Source organism: Lacerta agilis, chromosome 2 (genome assembly GCF_009819535.1).
Source record: "Lacerta agilis isolate rLacAgi1 chromosome 2, rLacAgi1.pri, whole genome shotgun sequence".
Lineage (NCBI taxonomy): Eukaryota > Metazoa > Chordata > Lepidosauria > Squamata > Lacertidae > Lacerta > Lacerta agilis.
Genome location: NC_046313.1, coordinates 118,411,685 through 118,433,179, shown reverse-complemented (window position 1 = coordinate 118,433,179; position 21,495 = coordinate 118,411,685). Strand labels below are relative to the sequence as shown.

General features: G+C 45.7%; 1 pseudogene; it reads left to right on the top strand.

The window, feature by feature from the left end:
* Positions 1–202: 202 nt before the first annotated feature.
* LOC117042596 overlaps positions 203–21,495 on the top strand; it is a 44,835-nt pseudogene continuing 23,542 nt past the window's right edge.

Genomic DNA, 21,495 nt, shown 5'->3' with positions numbered 1-21,495 from the left:
ATTGTACCCATGAATTAATCACTAAATAAATAAATAAATAAATGGGAATACTGTATAGAGTTTGCTGGCTGGGAATTTCTGTTTGCAGGGAGGTGGGGGAGGCGGATCTCCTCCCTCTCCCCCTCCCTCTGGGTCAATGAGCTCCGCTTCCTAGAGAGGCAGGAAATTTGTTTTTTTTTTGGGGGGGGGAGACTATTTGGAGGGGAGGGGTCTCCATCCTCCTTCCCGGAAGAGAAGCGGACTTGGAGAAGAGGAGAAAGAGGTGCCGCATATTGGGGGGTTATTTGGAGTTGGGGGGGGGAGAAGGATTTGCTTTCCCTCTTCCTGAATCTACAAACAGGGCGGCTGGGAAAGGAGGCGGGAGGATGGGGGGAGGGAAAGGAAAGCAGGGAGGGGCTCCGCCCTTTAACTGTGGAAATCAGTGGGGAGGGGGGGCTGGATGCAGGCCATGCTTTTGCAAAGTGGGGTCCTCCTCCCCCAGGAGGGCTTGCATTTGAAGCGCAGAGATCAAGCGAGGCTCCCATGGTGGGGGGAGAGGAGGGGGGCGAAGGCACTTCAGACAAACAACAAAAGGGTGCCCCCCCCCCAGTGCAACTTAACTACAAAGGGATTTGCAGCCCCACCCTGTGCATGTTGACTCAGAAGTCAGTCCTTCTCAGAGTGGCAGCCCCATTTCACCTAGGGATGCTCCTCTCTGCTTAACAGCTTCCATCTCCCTTCTCACTCCTGCCCCCCTCCTCCCCCCCCCGCTCTACCTCCTGCATCAGGGGAGGGCTGAGCTCCTCCAGGACCCTGATATGCCCCCCCCTCCGAAATCTGCTGCTGAAGCCCCTGCCTCAATGGGGCGGAGATCGGGAGGGCAAGCAGGGGAGAGGAAGTGGAAGCAGCTGGAGAACAGAGTCATGTCTGGATTGGGAGAGAGGGAGGAGATTTCGAGTTGGGGGGGGGGGTGAGAGATGGACAATGTCAAGGGAAATCGGCCCCCAGAGCTTCCTGAGTAAGAAAGATGCTGATGTGAGAAGGAAGGGGGAGCCCCCCCCCCCCAGCTCCCCTTTCAGAAATCCTAGTCTGGCAGCTTGAGGTTGTTTTGTTGGGTTTCCCAAATTGTGTGGTGCAGTTGGGGAGGTATTTGTGTCCCAATACTGGAGGGAAGAGGCTCTTTTCCGATTTCCTGAAGCATGAAAAAGCACCTCATCAGTTTCCCTCCTACTTGGCAAGGGAAATGGGCCCATGGATGACAGGATTTAAATCTAATCAAGGTCTTAAAGGTTAAGGGACCCCTGACCATTAGGTCCAGTCATGTCCGACTCTGGGGTTGCGGCGCTCATCTCGCTTTACTGGCTGAGGGAGCCGGCGTACAGCTTCCGGGTCATGTGGCCAGCATGACAAAGCCACTTCTGGCGAAGCAGAGCAGTGCACGGAAACGCAGTTTACCTTTCTTGCGCTTTGACGTGGTTTCGAACTGCTAGGTTGGCAGGAGCAGGGACCGAGCAACGGGAGCTCACTCCGTCCAGGGGATTCAAACCACTGACGTTCTGAACAGCAAGCCCTAGGCTCAGTGGTTTAACCCACAGCGCCACCCACATCCCAATCAAGGTCTTAGGAGCCCTTTAAAAAGCTTCAAGGCAAAGATTGGAGAAATTAAATACATGCCCCCCCCCCCAGCTGGACTTGGGGGAAAGAGGGTGTGTGTGTGTAATTTTTTTTTATTTCTAAAAAAAGGCTTCTCCAGCTATCCTCTTGGGACTTTGTCAGAAAGGAGATTCAAAGCACCCAGGGGTGGGAGATCTGGCCTGTCTTGCAGGATTGCTGAGGGGCTTTCTCTGCTGGTGCTGCCAGCCTCACTCCTGCCTGGCCTCATCCCCATCCAGGTTGCCAGGAGGGCTTTATAATACTGTAGGTGATCCAAAGCCCACCACCTGGGCAATACTCACACAAGAACCCTGCAAGGTGAGCCAGGATGAGAGCCTGTTTCGTGTTTGGAACAGGGGTGGAGACACTTATCCAGCCTGAGGGCCACATTTGCTCCTGAGCAGCCTTCCAGGGGCCACTTTCCATTGATGAAATGGGCCAGAGGCCAGAATTGGTGGGGCTATGGAGCAGGGTGTGGAACCTCAGACCCAGGAGGCAGCTGGGAAGCATTGGAAAGAGGGCGTGGCACTTGGGGGCCAGAGAGAGAGAGAGAGAGGACTTGAGGGCCAATTTAGTCCCTGGGTCTGAGGTTCCACACCCTGCCGTTCAGGTGCTGCACTTACACCAGGGAGACCCAGTCTCACACCCCCATACTCAGGAGGGATGTGCTGTGCCCAGTTTGGACCCCCTGATTATTTCTCATCCTATCCTTCCTCTCACTGTAGGGAAGATAAAAGGGCACACACACACACAGGTTCATAAGAGGAAGGACTAGGGGGCCATAAGCCACTGAACTTCATATCTCTGTCCCCTAAACTACAATCCATAGTAGCGCATAGAGTGGGTGGCTGTTGGGAGGAAAGGAAAACCGAGGTCTGCAGAGGTACTGACCGTAATGCTTTTTGCGAAACTTTGTTAAGAGTTTTGGATGTGATCCTAGAACTTTACAAAGCAAAGCTGAATGTCCCCCTAAAAACTCAGGCAGCTTATAGTATTATAAAGTTCCTGTAGAAAGGAACCAGTACCAATGCCTTTGTAATTAGAATTTATGGGTATTAGTTTATTACTCCTGGTATTTGTAATTTGTAAAAGGAATGCTATCTGTGTAAATGTCTCCCACCCTAAATAAATCTGCCTTTCTGTGAACTGCGGTATATAAATTCAATAAAAATAATTATTATTATTATTTCTGCATTGTGCTCCTTAAAGAGCTGCTCCCTGAATTGAAGTGCATCTTGTCAACAGCTGAGAGAGTCCCAGAAGTGGCCCAGTTTACGCCTCCTCTTCCTTTGAATCGCCTAGAGCCAGCACAATGTTCTTTGAGAAAGCCTCTGAACGGTCTCTTCTTAGAGGTGGAGTGGAAAGAAGAGCCAGGCAGCTTTCTCAGGTAGTGAAAGGGCAACGGGAGGAAGAGGCACAGATGGGACAACCCAGCTTCTCTCTGTGTTGAGTCAGGATGGTGGGCATCTAAGAGAAGCTCTGTTTTCTTCCTCTTCTTCCAGGTCCTCTTGAACTTTGAGGAAGTGGCTGTGTTTTTCACGGAGGAGGAGTGGGCTCTGCTGGATCCAGGCCAAAGAGCTCTGCACAAGGAAGTCATGGAGGAGAATTATGAGATGGTGGCCTCTCTAGGTAAGGGAACATTTTTATTCCTCCTGGCTGTTAGACGTTGGAGGTGTGAATCTGCTGTTTGAGCCGTTTATTCATGTGGTGTCTTCTTCTTTGGCGAATCCTCGTAGCCAAGTCTTCCAGGAACACCATCTTAACGGTGTGTCCCTAGGTGACTGCGGAGTCCAATTCTGGATCCATACATCCTTCTACAGTGGGGACATAGCTTTCCGGGCAGTAGTTAATCACAGTGAGGTTTTGCCAAATGTGCTTTCCTCTTACCTTGTTTCTCCATTTCATCCTGAGTTTGTGCTTCTTCAAAGTTCATGACGTCTTTGATAAAGCCTATTCTCCAGTAGGAGCCAAATTTTCTGTGCTTATACTTCATTTTTATTTACTGTATTTGCCTTGAAAGCGTCTTTAAATCTCTTTTATTGTCCACCAGTATTTCACTTTCCATTCTTAAGTTGGGAATAGAGTAGTTGCTTTGGAAGATGATAATCAGGCATCCGAACAACATGACCAGTCCAACGAAGTTGATGTTGAAGATTGTAGTTTATAACAACTCTGTACTTTTGTCAGTAGGTAACGCTTCATAAACTTATATTGTGGTATGAATTTCCCCCTAAACCCCATGTAAAATCTACAGAGAGACTCACAAGTTAATAATGGTGGCATGAGCTACTATGGTATGAATTCGCAAAAAACAACAACCCTGTGTATAATATACAAAGAGGATTCATTGGGTAATAATGGTGCCATGAGGCTTCCTGGGCCATGTCATTTATTAGCTTTTAATGGGCCACCAGATAATTTGCTCTTTACATCACAAGATTAATACTTTTGAATATTTTTACAGTCACATGTGACATAAACAGCACTTCTGTTTATTTTTTTCCGCATAGCAGAGTCTCTGACACTCAAGTCTGAACTCATCTCGTCGCTTGGAAAACAAACATACAGGGATGTTGTCCTGGACCAATTGAGAGGTACATACTTCCACTTTGCTGTGAGATTGTAATTTTGTATGTCTGCTTTCAGTGTGTAGGAATATAATTAGAGCCCTTTTGGATAAAAACGTGTACAGTTGGTTGGAGGAGTGCCTGGCGTGCTCTGGTCCATGAGTAAACGACTAAACAACAACAACAACAGTTGGTTGGAATGTATCAGTGAGATATTACAGATCAAGGAAGGAGAAATCTGAACACAGAGGCATAGCAATTTCACATGAGGGGGAAGATGGGGAAAGTGTGTCTCTCCAGATGTTGCTGCAATACAACTCGCACCATCCCTGGTCATTAGCCATCTTTGCTTGGGTTGATGGTACTCCAGATGTGAGTCCAATCACATCTGGAGGGCCTCACCTCGGCATAGAAAGTTTCTCTTGGTGCTCAGGGTTACATGGGAGTTGAAGGTATAACTGGATACTAAATGCTTTTGTACTGGATACTAAGTTCTCTTGTCCCTTGAATACCTAACAATATTCTCTTTCTGTCCCACTTTAAACCAGGTGATGGAGAAGGCAATCAGAATTTTGATGGGCCATCTGTAAAGTACTTCAATGTGAGTGAACACCTTAGAACACATCTACAAACTAACACAGGAAAGAAACCCTTTAAATGCAAGGAGTGTGGAAAGAGCGTCAGTGAAATAGGAAAGCTTTTTCTACATCTACGAACTCACACAGGGGAGAAACCATTTAGATGTATGGAATGTGGAAAGAGCTTCAGGCGGTGTTCAAACCTTATTATACATCAACGGACTCACACAGGGGAGAAACCATTTAAATGCTTGGAGTGTGGAAAGAGCTTCATTTGCAATGGGAAACTCACTGTGCACAAACAAAGTCACACCGGGGAGCAACCATTTAAATGCAAGCATTGTGGGAAGGGTTTCAGTGAAGGTGGAAAGCTTAGAAGACATCAACGAACTCACACAGGGGAGAAACCATTTAAATGTATGGATTGTGGGAAGAGCTTCAATGAAGCTTCAAATCTGACAGTACATCAACGAATTCACACAGGGGAGAAACCCTTTAAATGTATGGAGTGTGGACAGAGCTTCAGTCACTATGGAATACTTTCTACGCATCAACGAACTCACACAGGTGAGAAACCATTTAAATGTATGGATTGTGGGATGTGTTTCATTCAGAGTGGAGCTCTTACAAGACATCAACGAACTCACACAGGTGAGAAACCATTTAAATGTATGGATTGTGGGAAGTGTTTCATTGAGAGTGGAGCTCTTACAAAACATAAACGAACTCATACGGGGGAGAAGCCATTTAAATGTATGGAGTGCAGAAAGAGCTTCTGGGATAGGGGAAAGCTTACTGTACATCAACGAATTCACACAGGGGAGAAACCATTCAGGTGTACGCTGTGTGGCAAGAGCTTCAATCACAATGGAAATCTTATTGTACATCAGCGAACTCATGCAGGAGAGAAACCATATAAATGTATGGACTGTGGAAAAAGCTTCAGTGAAAATAGAAAACTTACCGTACATCAACGAACTCACACAGGGGAGAAACCATATAAATGTTTGGAGTGTGGAAAAAGCTTCAGTCGGAAAGGAATTCTTACTGTACATCAACGAACACATACAGGGGAGAAACCATATAAATGTTTGGAGTGTGGAAAGAGCTTCATTTGTAGTGGGAAACTCAGTGTACACCAACAAAGTCACACCGGGGAGAAACCATTTAAATGTATGGAGTGTGGAAAAAGCTTCAGTCGGAAAGGAATACTTACAGTACATCAACGAACTCACACGGGTGAGAAACCATATAAATGTTTGGAGTGTGGAAAGAGCTTCATTTGTAGTGGGAAACTCAGTGTACATCTACGAACTCACACAGGGGAGAAACCATTTAAATGTATGGATTGTGGGAAGTGCTTTAGTAAGAGTGTAACTCTTAGGAAACATCAACTATCTCACAGAGAAGCAACTGTTTAAATGAAAGAAGTGTGGGAAATGTTTGAATTATAATGGAGTTTTTTAATATACATCATTGGAGTCTCACAAGGGAGGACCCATTTAGACATATGGAGTGTGCTTTGTTTTCAACACATATTTCACTTTGTCCCTCTTATCAATAAACTGATACAGGGAAAAATCAATTGTCAATGCATGGAGTCTATTTGATGTTCTGGTGTTTCTATGGAACATTGTACATATATGTATTAAAGCAATGAAGGTAATGTCTCATAATAATTAGTTTAATGAAAGATACAATATACTGTTGGGGATGTGCAGAATGTGACCCGTGAGTGAAGTAGAGCATGACAGTGCTGTTTAGGAAGCAGGATTGGCTCTGGAATCCTAGAACTGTCGGGTTGAAAGGGACTCCAAGGGTCATCTTGTGCAATTCCCTGTTATAAGAACAGCAGCATTAATGGTGGTTCTGTGTGAGTCGCCCAGTCAGCCTTATAATCAAAATGAATGCCTCTGCATTTAAACTACTTAACGAGCTGAATGGTGTCTCCACTTATCACCCACTTATACGCTCTCCATGTAAGACCGTAATTTCTAACTTATCCAAATGTAGTACAAGTTTGTTACCTTCCCAGTAAGGTGGTCGCTCTCAATGCATTCCCCCACACAGAAGGTTTCAACCTGGTTTCTCAGTGCAGAGGAGCCTCGGATCTAATCCATCACACTATTTCCTCTTCCAAAAACGTATGTGAACTCCCCTGGCCAGGTTGCCTGGCAATGAACCATTCCAGATCACTCTGCCAAAACTCATGTGCAGTTTGGCAAGACCGACTCCAGTGTCATTTCTATAGGAGTCTTTAGAATGTAACGGGTCAGAGAAACGTTTAGGCAAGGGGTCCTCAGTGTCCAATCCTAGCTCCCTCACAAGCTCAAGATTGCCCTTGCCCACTCTTGCATTAAAATCACCTGCCATTAACAAGTCAGTGGTGTGGGATTCCAGTTCTAATTCCTCAAGAGATAAAGTGAGTTGGTTTGAGTAGCCCAATAGTTTCTGCTTGTTAGGGCAAGGAGGAATAAATACATGAAGTATGATTAGGACTAAATCTTAAAAACCCAAAAGAAATGCCTGGGAAATGTTATCCCATGTCTGGAGGGGAGTCACTTTAAATTTAGTCTCCCTTGCACAAATAAAGGTTAATCCCTAACGGGCACATGATGTTGGATTTGTGGGCTAAAAGGGAATATGATTTTTATCCCTCCAAACAGATTTCATAATGAGCCCACCTTTCTTCTAATAATATGATATCCAGAGACTCAATAACACCAATAATAATAATAATAATAATAATAATAATAATAATAGGTGGCTCCCAACAGAATATTAAAAACATCAAACATTAAAGACTTCCCTAAACGGGGCTGCCTTATGATGTCTTCTAAACATCAGATAGTTGTTTCTTTCGTCACAGGGCAGGTGCCACTACCGAGAAGGCCCTCTGCCTGGTCCTCTGTAACTTTGCTTCTCGCAGTGAGGGAACTGCCAGAAGGCCTTCGGAGCAGGACCTGAGTGTAAAGGCTGAACAATGAGGGTGGAGACGCTTCTTCAGGTATACTAGGCCAAGGCCATTTAGGGGTTCAAAGGTCAGCACCAACTCTTTGAATTCTGCTGGGAAACGTACTGGGAGCCAATGTAGGTCTTTCAGGACCGTTGTTATATGGTCTCTGCAGCCGCTCCCAGTAAACTTCACTGGCCTTTTCCTTCCATCCTGCAATGTTCCAGGAAAGGATCTTAATCGCCTGGAACTTGGAGTCACTTGACAGTCAATCAATTTCAGTGAGCTGATCTAGACAGTTATCCATGGCATAGTAGACATTGTGTGAGAGTGTGTGAGCTTTCAGGGTGAATACATCTACATCACAGGATGACTGTTGCACTCATCCGGGACTTAAACACGGTCTCTGTGTAACGTGGTATGTATCAGGTTGCAAATCAGGTCTGTCTGTCTTCGGCTTCCAGGCAGGATGGGAGTGTTTTCTCCTAGATGGGAGCCCTTGACAATAAATCTTCCTTTTTAATGAGCCGAAGTTTGTTGTAATTGCCAGAAGTAAATACAGATGCTAGCTATTGCTTTCGTTTTCTGCTGCAAAACGCTGCTTTGAAGAAGAAAGGAAAATGACTTAAACACGCAGCTGAAGTGTGCTGGACTTTGTGTGTTTCACAGCAACAATGCCTGTGGTCATGAAGGATTTTTGCAGCTCATGACTCTGCGACGCTGCGTTGTTAACTTTAACATTAACACTGAACACGTTGCCCTTGCCCCTTTGGCTATTCCTAGCGGTCAAGAATCGAAAGTTTTTGCTACAGCACTTCTCCCCCACCAAATCAATGAGGTTATTTGCAGCAAAAGGCTGAAGTGCACTTAATTCGTGCCTTGGTTCAGTGGGTGGATCCTTATTATGCAGGGCAGTGTTGGAGGTAGCGCACACTATGAAGGGCTCCTTAGTTTGAAAGCGAGTGATGCATGTTGTAGGCGCAGCTTCTGATTGGCTGACTGGCCAAGGAAACAATGCCAACAGCCAAAGAGGACGTTCGGCTTCCAAAAAACATTCACAAACCAGAACGCTTACTTCCAAGTATGCGGCATTCAGAGGCCAATTTGTTCGTCAAATTTGGGGACCAAGGTACCACTGTCATTTTTTTTAAGGGTTGGTGTTTTCTTTTGGGTGGGGGTTGTTTTAATGTGTAGTTGTTAAAGTTTGTATTGTATTTATTTTTATTTTGGTATTTTGTTAAGTTGTTTGATTGAGGGAGGAGTGGGCCCCTGCCAGCAGAATAGCTGGGTCAGTTCCACTAGGACATCCAATCTCAGGAATCGCAGATAGGAGGAGGAGTTACGCCAGTGCCAGACCATGTCAATACCAAGGAGGCAGGTTTTGTCATTGTTTGAAGACTATCCGTACATCGTGCATGTAAGAAGGTAACAGTGTTCTGTGTCTTCATTGTTTCTTGACAACAATGGGAGTTATGGTGCTGCTGCTATAATACTAATCTGTCAGGGAGTGGGCAGAGGAACAAAGGTGGAGACTGACTCCCCAGCCTGACCCTTCCAGGGAGCAGGAAGAGGAATCCAGTATAGATTTACAACAGGGGTTTGAGGGAGGTCTCAACTCAGAGGCAGGTGAGGGGGAAAGATGGGAAATCATGGGAGAGCCAGAGCAACACCTGGCTGACACGTTGTCACTAGAAAGCATCCATGATGGTGTATCTCCCAGAACCCGGCGAGCCTTGAAAGTAGGAGAGCAGAGAGCTCAAAGACAGTGGGAGACATGGGGGCGGAGACAATGCTATTCTCCAAGAGGCTGGGTTTTATAACCCCTCTCTGTAAATACCGAATAAATAAACACACAATAGGAAATCTGCCCTTGTCTTTATACTTTCCTGGGCAACAGCCGGGAGTCGCTGACAGCATCCTGACATAATCTTACCAATCTGCTTCCAAAGCAACACTACCAGTCTCACACTAGTCTGTTGATTTAAAGTGTGAACTCGGACTGGAGCTCATTACTGTGAGTGTCCTTGTAGATTTTGTGTAGTTCTTCTGGAAGTTGTCCACATGAGCTGGAAAGCTGCCTGGCTCCCTCGACCCGAAAGTGGAGATGAGCACCACATGCCATAGTCGAATTCGGCTGGACTTAACCGCCCAGGGGTCCTTTACCTTTTACCAATATATAAATCCTGAATGCATTTCTATAGCATCCTCCACCCCTATTTCTGGCTTGCTGTACATCCATCATCACCTTCGATCTACCGTGCAGTGGAAATAAGAGCTAAAACCGGAAGCCTGAGAGATGGGAGCCTCTCCTCTCCCAGGGGGTCCAATGGTTTGATTTGGTATAATGCATAGTCCTGCATTTCCGAGGCAACAGCTGACCTGAACCATGTAGGGGGTGGGGGAAGTGGACACCCCCTTTTCAGAGATCCCTCTGTCGAAGAACTTGGAGGAGTAGCAGATTCCTCGCCAGGAGGGAGAAGCCAAGGCAGCCCCAGGATGGAGATGACACTCTAAAACTCCAAGTCTCTCTCTCTGTCTCCCCGCTGCCAAAGTCCTGCTGAGCTTCCCACCCCTCCCCGCTTGCTTCCATTCTTCCCTCAGCCCCCCAACCTCCTCATCCACCCACCCCATCTGCAGGGGCCTCCCAAGACGTTCAGGGATGGGGCAGAGAGAGGAGGGTCTCTATCCAAGCCTCTCTCCCGTCCTTTAACCCTTCCATGAACTCCCTCTCTTTCTCTCCCCCACCCAACTGGCGCCTCTACCTGACCTGAATTGCAGGATCCTGGTTCGAGTCAGGAGGGGGTCTCCCTCTCATAGCTGGGAGCCAAAAAAGGGGTACAACTGCTCTGCCACTGAGCTGCGCCCCTCCCGCCCCAGAGTGGCTGGGGTACAAATAATAAATAAATTATTATTAGCAAGCTCAAGTTCAAACACCAGCCCCTATTTTTAAAAGGCACCCGTAATGACGACAGTGGACTACCCTTTAAGGTTGTCGTAAATCACTCTTCCAAGCCCCACAAACTCCGGTCTACTTTGCAGGGCTGTTGTAACGGGGACACCTTACCCCACGGCCCTGCCCCCCCCCCAACATTGGGAAATGGGTGTGGAAATGACCGGACCCCCGCCTCCCAGCAAGGGATTAAAAGAGATAAAAGGGGGGGGGAAATGTAAGCTGTGACACTTTCGTGCCCCGGTGGACTTTTCCGGAGGTCGGAGGGGGGGGGGGCGTCTCTTTCCCTGCCGTCTCCGGGGATCGAACCTGGGACCTTCTCAGGAAAGAAACAGAATAACTGGTTTGGAAGGAGGAGGATTTGTGTCTTCTGGGAGGGAGGCGTCACTCATTCCTCCCCAAGGGTCAGTGAGCTCCGCTTCCTAGAGAGGCAGGAAAGTTTGGAGGGGGGAGGGGGGAGCCAAGGTTGGAGGGGGAGGGGCCTCCATCCACATTCCCAGAAGAGGAGCGGGTCTGCAGAGGAGGAGGAGGAGGAGGAGGAGGAGGGAGAAAAGGTGCAAAATATATCTATATAATGTGGGGGGGGGGGGAGAGAAGGATGCGCTTTTCCCACCCTTAATCTGTAAACAGGGCAGCTGGGAAGGGAGGGCAGGATTTGGGGCGAGGGGGGGGGGATGAAAGGAAGTAGGGGAGTGCTCCCCTTCCCCCTTCTTTCTGTGGGTCAGTCGAGCGGGGGAGGGGCTGATTCAGGCGCTGCTGGGACAAAGGAGCCCCTCCCGCAGAGGGGGCGCGTCCTTGGAGACCCCCCAGCCCTTTGTATTGCAGGAAAGGAGATCGGAATAGAAGAGTCATGAGATGCTCAGCTGCCCTGCTTCTTCCCCCCCCCCCGGCGCTTTTGCGGGAATGAAATGGGAGGCCCTCCCCCAAGGGCTGGACTTGAACCCAGGCCCCAGTTCCGCGCCCCTCTGCGAGTCCCGGGTTCCCCCTGGCAGGAATCCCTGGGGCGCCGCGATCCTGGCTCCGCGCCCCAAGGGTTAAAGGAGGCGAGAGAGGCCTGGATAGGGACCCCCCCTCTCCCTCCTCGCCCTCTCCCTGCTCACCTGGTGAGGCCCCTCCGGATGGAGAGGTGGGAGCCCTTGGGAGGTTCAGCCAGCCATGGGGGGGGGTGCCTCTGGACAAAGGGAGGAGGGCAGACGAAGTTGGGGGGGCCGAGGGAGGGAAGCCATCTTGGAGAAAGAGAGAGAGACTTGGGGGCTGCCTGCCTTGACTTCTCCCTCCTGCCCAGGAATCTGCTTCAGGAGTGGACCAGGGAGATCCCTGAACAGGAGGCCCGATCCACCCACCCACCCTCTCCTCCCTTGAAGCTCAGTCCTTGCCCTGCCTTAAGTCCCAGATCAGCTGCTGCATGGGGCGCTGGGGGCTGTTATAGCCAGTCTAACCATTGGGGGAAAGAGGACAGGGAGGATGCCCACTTTATTATTTCCGCCCTCTGAGGCTTTTGTCATCTACAGTCTTACTCACATGCCTGTGTTTCTGTGGAGAAGCATCGAAAGGGTTCCTGCCCAGAGATAACTGTGCCCAACTCCTTCTCTCCATTCCATCAGGATTATTGCCACTATATCAGATCTCTTAAATCTGTGGGATTTAAGGGATTGGGAAGATTGTTAGGGAAATGTGTGGGGTTCCCTTCCTCCCAGCCTGTGTAATTATTACTACAATTGTTTTTTTTATTTATTTATTGAATCTATTAGTTGCTTTCTCTTGCCCATGGCAGCCCAAACTGACGTACAACCAATTACAGGTAGGTAGCTGTGTTTGGTCTGCCAAAGTCAAAGCAAAATAAAAAAAACTAAGTTTGTTCTTGGTATGAGCTTTCATGTGCATGCATGGTATTTGAAGAAGTGTGCATACACACGAAAGCTGATACCAAGAAAAAACTTAGTTGGTCTGTAAGGTGCTACTTGAAGGAATTTCTTGTTTTTTATTTTGCTTTGACTTACAACCAGTTGTTGTTGTTGTTGTTGTTGTTGTTGTTGTTGTTGTTGTTGTTGTTGTTGTTGTAGTGTTCCACGGTGAGACTCCAAGGTCTTATTAGCCATGTTTCCTGTATTTTGGGGGCAGAGAGAAGGCTGTTCTCAGGGCCAGCTCCACCCTCCGGCAGCAGATGTAGAGAGGGGCAAGGAGGGGACTGAGCTGAGTGTCACTTGGCCAGTCCTGATTTAACCCTCTATCCTCTCCTCCAGTGGAAGGTGCTGTCCCATTGCCAGTGTCCAAGACTCAATACAGCAGCCTCTGGAAGTCAATGGTGCAGGGTGATTTGGGAATGTGAGCAGTTGGCTGGACTGCATCAGGAAGATGTTGGAGATCATGGAAGAAGGAGGAATGGAAATACAGATATTCAGCATTTTCAGAAGAGGGGGAAGAAGGGGAAAGTGCGTCCCACTAAATTAGACTCCCATAATCCCTGGCCATGGGCCATCCTTGCTCGGGCTGGTGGTAATTCGTGTCCAACCACATCTGAAGGGTCAGAGATGCCTCACCTCAGCATAGAAGGTTCCTCTAGGGCAGTGGTGGTCAACCTTTTAGAGACCTAGTGGTGGTCAACCTTTTAGAGACCTAGGATACCAAATCCCACGTATTTATCACAAAGTGTCGAATGTTTTTGACCTTTTTTGGGGTGGGTGTCACTGCAGTTCTCGCCACTGCTGCCTGCCTGCCCTGCCCATGATCTGATCCTGGTGTGGTCCTCCCTGTCTTCCTCCCTCCCTCCCTCCAGCAACGTCGCCATGGCAAATGGGTGAGGCTGGGTTGGGCCTGGCGTGCCCTCCTAGCCCAGGTGCCCTCCTAGACCAGGCAGGTGAGGCCTGCGGAGGATTGGAGTTGGGGGGGGGGAGCTGGGAACTACCACGCAGCATTGAAAAAGTGCAGGAAAAAAATCATGAGGGTCAAATAACGAACTCTGTTAAACCCAATCAGAAACAGACCAATCGCAGAACACAATCGCCGGCTACTAGCATCCACAATCGCCGGCTACTAGCATCCACTTAAAAATAAGTTCCGGATGCCTGCAGTTGCGTGGGGAGGAGCGGGAGCACAAATGGAAAAAACAACAAAACCACAGTGCCGATAGTGCAAGTGCCAGCAGTGAGGGTTACGTGTGCCCACTGTGCACGCGTGCCATAGGTTCGCCACCGCTGCTCTAGGGCTCAGTGTTATTTGGGGGTTGGTGGATCTTAAGGGCTCTTGAGAAATTTCCCAGGGATTATGATTGGTATCCTGACCATAACACTATAAATGCAAGGTGCCCACACTCAGCTGGGGGTCGAGGGTTATTGTGCAGAGCATGAAGAACTTCATGATGGACCTAGGACCCTGATGAATAGTGAGCAGGTTCAGGGACATAGAGCAGCTCCCTTTCCTGTGAGAAACCACTTTTTATAAAAAGTAAACCACACAGTTCAACCGTATCCTGAGATAATGCTGGTTCATTAACGATTATTAAGGGTTATGAAAGGCTGATGATGCATAACCATTATTTACCATTATTTCATTTGCCTTTCCTAAAAATTTGGAACATATGGAGGACCGGAGAGAATGTATGAGATGATTAATGTGTGTAATTTTCCTCTGTTCTCTTCCTAGAAAACAAATAGGATTTTCTCCCCGTTCCCCTGGTCGAAAGAAGACAATGCAGAAGGCAGTCAGAATTCTGGTGGGCCATGTTCAATAGGAATAACGAAGAAACCATTTAAATACATGGAGTGTGAAAATAGAGAGGATAAACCATTTGATAGCATGGAGTGTGGAAAGAGATTCACTGAGAGAGGAACACTTAGAAAACATCAAGAGACTCACACAGGAGAGAAACCATTTAAATGTACTGAGTGTGGAAAGAGCTTCATTCACAGTGGAACACTTAGAATTCATCAACGGACTCACACGGGGGAGAAACCATTTAAATGTATGGAGTGTGGAAAGAGCTTCATTCACAGTGGAACACTTAGAATTCATCAACGGACTCACGCAGGTGAGAAACCATTTAAATGCATGGAATGGAGAAAGCACTTCACTTATAGTGGAGACCTTAGAATTCATCAACGGACTCACACGGGGGAGAAACCATTTAAATGCATGGAGTGTGGAAAGAGCTTCACACGGAGTGGACACCTTAGAAATCATCAACGGACTCACACGGGGGAGAAACCATTTAAATGTATGGAGTGTGGAAAGTGCTATAGTCAGATTGGAACACTAAGAAAACATCAACGGACTCACACGGGGGAGAAACCATTTAAATGCATGGAGGGTGGAAAGAGCTTCATTGACAGTGGAACACTTAGAATTCATGAACGGACTCACACCGGGGAGAAACCATTTAAATGTATGGAGTGTGGAAAGTGCTATAGTCAGATTGGAACACTTAGAATTCATCAACGGACTCACACGGGGGAGAAACCATTTAAATGTATAGAGTGTGGAAAGTGCTATGGTCAGAGTGGATGCCTTAGAATTCATCAACGGACTCACACAGGGGAGAAACCATTTAAATGCATGGAGTGTGGAAAGAGCTACAGTCAGAATGGATGCCTTAGAATTCATCAACGGACTCACACAGGGGAGAAACCATTTAAATGCATGGAGTGTGGAAAGAGCTACAGTCAGAGTGGATGCCTTCGAATTCATCAACGGACTCACACAGGGGAGAAACCATTTAAATGCATGGAGTGTGGAAAATGCTTCAGTAGGAGTGGAAACCTGAATTTACATCAACGGACTCACACAGGTGAGAAACCATTTAAATGCATGGAATGTGGAAAGAGCTACAGTGAGAGTGGAACACTTAGAATTCATGAACGGACTCACACAGGGGAGAAACCATTTAAATGCATGGAGTGTGGAAAAAGCTACAGTCAGAGTGGACACCTTAGAATTCATCAACGGACTCACACGGGGGAGAAACCATTTAAATGTATGGAGTGTGGAAAGAGCTACATTCAGAGTGGCGACCTTAGAATTCATCAACGGACTCACACGGGGGAGAAACCATTTAAATGCATGGAGTGTGGAAAGTGCTTCAGTAGGAGTGGAAACCTGAATTTACATCATCAGACTCACACAGGAGAGAAACCATTTAAATGCATGGAGAGTGGAAGGAGCTTCAGAGTGGATGTCTTACAAAACTTCGACAAACTAATACAGGGGAGAAACCATATAAGTGCTAGGGAAGTAGATAGAGGCGAGGTCGGCAACCCCCGGCCCATGGGCCAGTTGCAGCCCACGGACGCCGTTTTACCCGCCCACAAGCCGTTCGCCAAATGAGCTGTCCGCTCAGCAAGCCCTCTGTGCGTGGTGTGGGGACTTTCCAAGCAGCGCCAAAAATTGATTCTGCACATGTCCAGACACAGAAAATCGCTTCTGCGCATGCACGATTTTTGGCGTCTGGGCATGCACAGAAGTGGTTTCCGGCAACACGGCATGCTCAGAAGCGATTTCTGGCATTGCGCTGGGCATGTCCAGCTCACAGACGCTCTCCGTGGGCTTGATCCGTCCCATGGCCGGATAACCTTGCCGACGCCTGAGATAGAGGTTCAGTTATAGTGGAAGTCTTAAAAACCATCAAAAGACTCTGAGGTTTAAGAGCTGTAAAGAGTGGATACTCTACTGGCCATCAATTAACTCAAAGAGGATAAATGTTTTAGAAGGAGGGTGGAATCTGCTTTGGTTATTGTGAAACGCTTTTTAGAGTGTAGAACCTGTTTCTCTCCAAGTTGACACTTTCTTTCACATCAGTAACAGGAAATCAATCTTAAATGCATGCAGCTTATGTGAGCTTTTGTTGTTTGTATGTAATGCTGTCTAGACATGTATTTCAAGTAATGAAGGTGACATTTCACCATAGTAAGCATAATATAATATTTAATATACGGTTGAAAGGGAGGAGGAGTGTGTGAGCAGGAGTGTAGGAAGGGGGGCGTAGGGGGCTTTCCGACCCAGGTTCCATAATGGAGGGGGTGGCAAATTATCAAGGAACAATTACTGCCCTACTATGGCGGTTCATAAAAAACTTTGTTTTGAAAATGCCTGCTCCAAAGGTCTTATCTTAGTATACTAGGGATTATATATCAATTTTCATGCATATTGGTTAATATCTTGACCCTCCTCCACCAAAATAGCTGTTTACTTGGCTGTTTTCCTATGTCGTGAAGGCTGAAATTTCATGGGAAGAGAGTTATATTACATTAATTCCAAAAGGTGATGCTGATTTAACATTAATGTTTTATTACAGATCAATTGCACTGCTCAACACCGATTATAAAATTTTTGCCGACATCTTGGCACAATGATTTAAAGTTATCCTCCAAGAGATAATCTACAAAGACCAGGCAGGGTTTTTACCCTGCAGTTTTAATTGAATTTTAAATTTGTATTTTAATCTGTTATTTTAAATTGATCGTTTTTATGTTTTTTGTTGTGATTTTAATTGATGTTAGCCGCCCTGAGCCCGGTTCTCTGGCTGGGAAGGGCGGGGTATAAATAAAATTATTATTATTATTATTAAGTCATTTGCACCAAAACGTACGACACATTATTAATATCATTGAATATCTTGATCTTAGGATCGACAAACCAGCTGTTCTTATGCTCCTTGACGCTGAGAAAGCGTTCGATAAGATATCTTGGACCCTTATGAAGGAGCTAATTAAACAAATGGACCTTGGTGATATATTTTGTAAATCAGTAAATGCCAACAGACAGAGGGCCTGTTTAATAATTAACAGGACAATTACGGATAGCCTCCCAATCAGTAAAGGCACCCGACAGGGATGTCCCCTTTCTCCTTTAATCTTTATTTTGATTATGGAAGTGCTAAATAAACAGCTCAGAGAGGACCCCAACATTAGGGGAATTAGAATAGGAGAAAGAAGTTACAAGATAAAAGCCTATGTGGACGACCTGATTTTAACAACTGAAAATCCAAATGCCAGTATTCCCAGAGCTATTGAAATAATAAATGAATATGGAAGTCTGGCGGGCTTTAAAATAAATAAAACACAGAAAAAGCTGTTAGGGAAGAATTTAACAGAAAAAGATATTGCGATATTAGAAAGAACTACAGGGCTTAAGATGTGTCAGAAAGCGAAATATCTAGGAATGTGGATTAGTTCAAAAAATATAAACCTATACCAAGACAATTATCCCCTAACTTGGAATAATATTAAAAAAAGCATAGTGAAATGGGACAATCTCAAATTAACATTTCTAGGTAGAGTAGCTACCATAAAGATGATGGTGATTCCTAAGCTTTTATTTTTGTTTCAAACGGTGCCAGTACTGGCTGGGGATGCAAGATTAAAGGAATGGCAGAGACATATTTCAAGATATCTGTGGCAGGGTAAGCGACCTCGAATTAAGCCCTTAACAAAGGTCCTTCCCGCATCCAGCCCAGATCCAGATGCTGTAGCTCCCCTATTGTTTTTTCACCATTAATTTCCACACTTAGCCACAAATAAAAAAGAATAAAAATAGTAAATCCCTCCCCCACCCCCAGTCCCCATACAGCAGCTTTACAGCGTCCTACGTTCTCGAAGCGACTGGCATGAGTTTGGCCAAACTGCGGGAGACTGTGGAGGATAGGGGTGCCTGGCGTGTTCTGATCCATGTGGTCACGAAGAGTCGGACACGACTGAACAACAACAACACGTTTATATTTCATAAATTCGTTGTTTTACAATACATTCTCAAGTGAAATCAGTGGAAAGTGTAATGAGCCATTTTGTTGTTGTTCAGTCGTTCAGTCGTGTCCGACTCTTCCTGACCCCATGGACCAGAGCACGCCAGGCATGCCTATCCTTCACTGCCTCCCGCAGTTTGGCCAAACTCATGTTTGTAGCTTCGAGAACACTGTCCAACCATCTCATCCTCTGTCGTCCCCTTCTCCTTGTGCCCTCCATCTTTCCCAACATCAGGGTCTTTTCCAGGGAGTCTTCTCTTCTCATGAGGTGGCCAAAGTACTGGAGCCTCAACTTCAGGATCTGTCCTTCTAGTGAGCACTCAGGGCCGATTTCCTTGAGAATGGATAGGTTTGATCTTCTTGCAGTCCATGGGACTCTCAATAGTCTCCTCCAGCACCATAATTCAAAAGCATCAATTCTTCGGCGATCAGCCTTCTTGATGGTCCAGCTCTCAGTTCCGTACATTACTACTGGGAAAACCATAGCTTTAACTATACGGACCTTTGTCGGCAAGGTGATGTCTTTGCTTTTTAAGATGCTGTCTAGGTTTGTCATTGCTATTCTCCCAAGAAGCAGGCGTCTTCTAATTTCGTGACTGCTGTCACCATCTGCAGTGATCATGGAACCCAAGAAAGTGAAATCTCTCATTGCCTCCATTTCTTCCCCTTCTATTTGCCAGGAGGTGATGGGACCAGTGGCCATGATCTTAGTTTTTTTGATGTTGAGCTTCAGACCATATTTTGCGCTTTCCTCTTTCACCCTCATTAAAAGGTTCTTCAATTCCTCCTCACTTTCTGCCATCAAGGTTGTATCATCAGCATATCTGAGATTGTTGATATTTTTTCCGGCAATCTTAATTCCGGTTTGGGATTCATCCAGCCCAGCCTTTCGCATGATGAATTCTGCATATAAGTTAAATAAGCAGGGAGACAATATACAGCCTTGTCGTACTCCTTTCCCAATTTTGAACCAATCAGTTATTCCATATCCAGTTCTAACTGTAGCTTCTTGTCCCACATAGAGATTTCTCAGGAGACGGATGAGGTGATCAGGCACACCCATTTCTTTAAGAACTTGCCATAGTTTGCTGTGGTCGACACAGTCAAATGCTTTTGCGTAGTCAATAAAGCAGAAGAAGATGTTTTTCTGGAACTCTCTAGCTTTCTCCATGATCCAGCGCATGATCCATTTTAGACTGGCTACAATATCATCAGTTACATGAAATGTTTAAAAGGGACAGGAATTTTTTTTGGGGGGTAGAAAGCTCACTATCTGAATAAAAGCTGCTACAAGATAAAAAAACAAACCTTGTGATAATGGTTGAAGACCCTATATACTCACTACCGAAAGTATTAGAAAAAATACAGGAATTTGGACAGGTATCACATTTTAAATTGAATAAAAATAAGACTAAACTCTTAGTGAATAATGTTTCAGAGGAAGACAAAAAGGAGATGCAGCATGAGGCGTGTGTGTGTTAAATATTTGGGAATATGGTTGACAGCTAAGAATATTAATGTATTTAAAGATAACTGAAAAATACATAATTCCTTCCAGTAGCACCTTAGAGACCAAATAAGTTTGTTATTGGTATGAGCTTTCGTGTGCATGCACACTTCTTCAGATACACTGAAACGGAAGTCACCAGACCCTTAAAAAGGTAAAGGGACCCCTGACCATTAGTTCCATTCGTGTCCGACTCTAGGGTTGCGGCGCTCATTTTGTGTTACTTGCCAAGGGAACCTCCGTACAGCTTCTGCGTCCTGTGGCCAGCATGACAAAGCCGCTTCTGGCAAACCAGAGCAGCGCACGGAAACGCTGTAACCTTCCCACCGGAGCGGTACCTATTTATCTACTTGCACTTTGACATGCTTTCGAACTGCTAGGTGGGCAGCAGCAGAGACCGAGCAATGGGCGCTCACCCTGTCGTGGGGATTTGAACCACCGACCTTCTGATCAGCAAGCCCTAGGCTCTGTGGTTTAACCCACAGCGCCACCCGTGTCACCACCAGACCCTTATTTGGACAGAAATAAAAAGGATATTAGAAATTTGCAGAAGGATGAATTTATCATTATATCTCAAGATTTATCTGGAGAGGGAAGAAACCAAGAATAAAACATAAATTACTAAGACTTATTAGAACAGAAAACACCATGGTGGCTTTCCCCATTAAAAGCAATATCATTGAAAAAAGTGAACATAAGGAGAGAAAACATAACAGGCTGTTACAATATTTTCAATTAAACGAAACTTTAAAAAATGATAAAAAGAAAGGATTTAGTTATGATGCATCAAAGTTTTAGAGAGAAATAGTAGAAGATAGTACAAAATTACTGTCAGAAACGTACAATCTGCTTCTGGAGTAGAGCACCAAAGAGGAATAGGACATATATGTTATGATAAAATGGGCAAAACATCTGGAACATAATAGACAAATGACAGACTGGGAAAGGCTTTGCATGAACGTTTGGACCGAAGGCTCCAAAAGACCAGAATAAATTGTTTATGTATGCTACAATGGCTGCCTGGATACTGTTAGCCCAAAGATGGAAAGAGGAAGAAGTCCCAACCAAAGAAGATTGGCAAACCAAGTTAATGGACTATGCTGAAATGGCGAAACTAACTGGAAAGCTCATAAATCAAGATGACAAGTTTAAAAAGAATGGGAAATGTTAATTATATGTTTGCAAAAGTATTGTAAACAGTTTAATATATTGGCAGGATTTTAAGAACACGTGTAATGGTAGAGATAGTATAGAAAATTTGTGGCGGGGGGGGGAGAAGAACTTGGAGTAGAAATGTTATGCAGTTGAAAAGGAAATCTAAAGAGCCAGGGGAGGGGCAGGGAGGGAAGTCACGGGATTTGGAGAATTCTATGTTATGGATTTGATATTGTTTTTGTGTATGTTTTTTTTGTTTTTGTTAATTGTTTTTACTTTTGTTATTCTTGTAGAAAACTGAATAAAAATATAAAATATAAAAAACTTTTATCTAAAATGTACAACTGCACAAGGAAGTCATGGTGGAGAATTACTCAACAAATACCTCCATGATGATGTCTTCTCTTCTCATGAGGTGGCC